General features: G+C 40.4%; 1 non-coding gene across 1 annotated transcript; it reads right to left on the bottom strand.

Annotated features, from left to right (window-relative positions):
- Positions 1 to 317: 317 nt before the first annotated feature.
- TRNAM-CAU lies at positions 318 to 390 on the bottom strand. The gene has a single exon. It is a non-coding gene; the product is annotated as a tRNA-Met (tRNA).
- Positions 391 to 4553: the final 4163 nt, after the last annotated feature.

Genomic DNA, 4553 nt, shown 5'->3' with positions numbered 1-4553 from the left:
GGAAAAAACTTTGTTCCAGGTCACTGGTAAGTAGTGTCAGACCTGAGATTTGGAGCTGTTCTTTTAAGTTCAAAATTCTTTTTTTTTTTTTTTTTAGTTCTTGGGAGAGCAGACAACTTCCTTTTGGTGGTGGCTTGCATCCCTTCTGTTTCAAATGAGGTTGAATGATCTACGTGTGGATTTAGACATTTACCCACAGATGCCTTTGTGGGGGGGCATCCTTGCATCTGCCTGGCCACACGGGGCCTCTAAACACCTTTGCTTAAAGTTTTTATTATTTTCTTCAAATACCCTTTTATAGCACAGCAAAATAGCTGTGCCCTCTCTGAGGCTCAAACTCAGGACCTTCAGATTATGAGACTGACACGCTGCCCACTGCGCTAAGAGGGCTGTGAGAGTAACCTTCAACATGAGGAATAATGCCTCTTCAAGCGGTTAACTCCTTAAAGAGAAAGGTATCCGCTCATCTATGTAGTTCAATACAATGATTGAGTGGATTTATAATAGCATCAAAAATGTTCTTTTCCCACATCTCCTCCCATAGCAGTAGATTCCTAAGTAATCTGGAAGATAACTCAGCAAATGATGCATGTACTTTGGAAAAACAAAAAGACCTCATTATGTTAATTGTAGCCCATAAGCAAAAGAACCAAAATGTGATTAGGCCCATTTAAAAGAGTAGGTGTATAAACATATAAATATTAACAAAAATTAAGCACTTGTCTACTTTGGTACAACTATCACTTCTTCCTTGGGTATTGGAAACTTATCCATTCTAGAAAAGCCAGAGTCAAGGTGTAGACAGTTGAGTTGAAAAATTATTGAACAAGACTTCTGAGTGAAAATAGAGTAACGAATGTACCTATCTGTAGCCACTCCTTCCTGAAACCTCCTGAAATAACAATAAAAAGATCTTGAAAGGCATAAATGCAAAGGACAAATGGAGAAAGAGAAAGGACAATAGCAATAAACTTGGAAGGTAGAAAATAATGTTATGGAAACCGTGTCTTCCTTTGTAGAACCTTCCAGAAACTCAGGAGCTGGTAGCACCAGATACTTCTGAAAGTGGAGGTAAACATGGAGCTAAAGACAGAAAACTGGTCTAGTTAGTTTGTTGAAAAACTAGGGAGACCCTCGGGTGGCCTTCCCAAAGCCGAACACCAGGCAGATTCTCCTGCCCTCACCAGGAAAAGACAGGAAGTATATTCTCTAAAGGGTAAAACAGAAAGTCTCTGGACAAGAGATACCAGGCCCACTGAGGGAGCCACTCTGGAAATGCAGCCACATATCAGGATAGAACTTCTCTAGCCTTTTGCCCTAGTTGGCTCCCCAAATACAGGAAGTCAGGATTGGACTTCTGCTTAAAAGTTCATACTCTGTGGGATATGACCAGCTCAAGAGAGGGAGGAAGAAACGAAGGGTACGAACATCAGGAATCTCCTTGAAGAAAACAGTGCAGCAAAATCACCTTACAAGGAAGACCACCCATGAGCACAGAGCTCTAGCAATCAGCTGTTTAGTACCTCATGCATAAACATGAACAGAAAGTCGAGGATCACCAGACATTTGAGGAAATCATATAAAATAAAATACAAAGACTTAAACAACCTGTATTAAAAGAACTTAGAAGAAACAAAGATTATATAGGGGTAAGAAAAAAGTATTTAATTAAGATCAGTATTCTTGGAGAGATAAGATACATTTGGATCCATAAAGCAAGAATAGATGATACACAAAGTGAACATTTGGGATAGCACATAAATCGCATTTTATTCATACAGTAGAGTTACCAAAGGCAATGAGACTGAATAATTATTGCCGTGTGTCGTGATGAATCCCACAAACATGATACAGAAATTTAAAAAGGCAGACACACACAAAAATGTATATATTCTGTGATTCCACCTATATAACGTTACCACAAAAGGCCACAGGGTTGAGATTTAGCATGACGGTTACTCTGGAGAGAGGGTGCGGAGAAAATCTTTTCAGTTTCCCATACAAAAATAAAAATAAAACAGGTTTTATACAAAGATTAGGAGTTGGAGTAATACTGAATTTCTCAACAACAACTAGAAACTACAAGATAATAAAGCAATTCCTTCAAATTTCTGAAGGAAAGTGATGTCCATATCCTGCAAATCATCAATTACTTGTGAAGTTCCACTGATGATATTTCCAAACATCCAAGTTATTTCAAGATTTACCTTCCTTTTACCTTTTTTCAGGCAAGCAACTAGAAGCTCTCAGGAGCTAGATACACCAGAAATACACCCACGGAAAGAGACAGAAGGGATCCAGGAAATAGATGAACCAATGGAAGAAAGAAGCAATGAGAAGTCCCAAGATGGCGGCCAAGGGGGAGCGAGCCCAAGGTGACAGGTAAACAGCAAGCCTAGAGAGCCACAGTACAGTGATGTCCTCGAGATTCATTGACTCACCACACAGAAGAGACACAATTAGGGAAAGTTTAAGATTAAACATATGTATATTAGATACACGTACTATTGTAAGTGTTTATAATTAAATTGTATACATGTAGTATTGTAACTAATATATTATGCACATTATGAAACAAAATGTAAATAAGAAAGGATGAAATAAAAAATGCAAATAAGAATGCTGTCATGTTCTTCCCTTGCCCTGGTTAATATCAGACACCTCTCTTGCTTGTACCCCACAGTGCACCCCTCATATAAGTGATAACTTCCTTGTGGTGGGTGATCAGATTAGCCAGGGAAGATGGTGCCTTAAGGAAATGGGCCACAGAGAAGGTAAATGTGGACACCTGGGAGAGAAGACCAAACACTGGCAAATGCCAGCCTCCGCTCACTCCAACATGAGGCCCTAGAGCCTCAAAAGACCTGGATCAGAGAATCAAAAACTCCCAGAGAAAGCAAATACTTTTAAGACCATCTCAGTTACAGTGCTCAGTTTACCAAAGAGAACAATATAATACTTCAGAATCTTGCCTAAATCTAGTTCTAAATCCATTTAACATATCTACATTTTATGGATGCCCAAATGAATGTATGAAAAACAAGTAGAAAGAAAAAAAAATTTCTTTTAATTTTCAGGTAATCTCTACACCCAACATGGGGCTTGAACTTATGATCCCGAGATCAAGAGTAATGTGTTCTACCTACTAGGCCAGCCAGGCACCCTACAAACCTAAAGAAATCTTACGTGTGTTTAATTTCTTGTCCTCATTGTCTTCCACTGCCTAACTGGGCTGCCAACTCTCTTGTTTGCCAGGATCCAGAATATGTGCTTTCTGGATCAATGCCTCTGCAGTTCCTGTGTAGGTTCTGAGCTGGAGCTGGGAAGTTTCTTCAGAAAATACCCTCGGGGTTCCTGGGTGGCTCAGTCAGTTAAGTGGCTGCCTTCCGCTCGGGTCATGATACCAGGGTCCTGGGATTGAGCCCCACATCAGGCTCCTTTCTCTTCGGAGAGCCTGCTTCTCCCTCTCCCCCTGCCTGCTGCTCTGCCTACCTGACCTCTCTCCCTCTATCTCTCTGTCAAATAAATAAATAAAATCTTTAAAAAAGACAGAACATCCCCTGAAATATTTTGAAGAGCTTCACAGAGCCCTTGTTATCTAATAAATAGACCAAAAATCTGACTGCAGGCATGTTTTCCTTTTCTGTTCCATCAAAGGAAAATAAAGATGAAAAGACTTTTTCTAAGTGCTTATGTCTTATTAGGACTTTTTTAAAGTAAATAGCTTTAGTCATAAATATTAGAGGCAATCTGCCTAAAACAGAAGTATATTTAATCGGTTAGATTTAATAAATTCCAATTTACAAATTGAACTCATTGGCCATAATCGCTTACAACAGTTGGCTGTAAACAACTATGAAAGATTAGCATAATTGTGATTGCCACTCCTATTAGCATTTATAAATATAATTAGAGCCAAGTATTGGGCTGTGCTGGAAAGATGCCACTGAAATTTCTCTTGTGAGGATGTGAGAAGCCCATGTTCCTCCACCAGGAGGCAACATCATGATTAAGGGATGGATTGGTTCTTTGACCTTTAACCTCTCAGTGTCTCATTTTCCATCAGCAAAACACTGTGTTTAAATATGCACTTAATATGCATGAAAAGGGGACTGGTTGAGGAATTCCACTCAAGATGGAATAAAAAGGAGAGATTTTGTCTGCTGCCTGAAAGAAACAGACACACAAACAAAAAACAAATTTGGAGAGCTCTACTATTGCCCCAGCTTACTACCTCCAGAAAGTTTCCAAGCTGTGACACAGGAAGGGGGGCCCAGGCAGAGCCTGGTGGACTCCCCAAGGTGAGGAGATGAAGGTGGGGGGCCAGGGAGACCAGGCAACTGGAGTGCACAGACAGAGCACCAGACCAGAGATAGTGACACCAAGAGAGCATGCTGGTGATCTGGAGGGGGTCCTCTCGAGCTTTCAGCAGAGTTCTCATCCTTACACACATGTGAACCTACTACCTAATGCCCGAGGAAGAAACAATCTGATAGGATCAGGTAAAAGCACCCAACACTCTCACAGCGCCAAGAACATAGCCCGTTCCTATA

Source organism: Enhydra lutris, unplaced genomic scaffold (genome assembly GCF_002288905.1).
Source record: "Enhydra lutris kenyoni isolate GAN:26980312 unplaced genomic scaffold, ASM228890v2 scaffoldscaffold11, whole genome shotgun sequence".
In the NCBI taxonomy this organism is placed as follows: Eukaryota; Metazoa; Chordata; class Mammalia; order Carnivora; family Mustelidae; genus Enhydra; species Enhydra lutris.
This window is presented reverse-complemented; position numbering and strand designations above follow the sequence as displayed.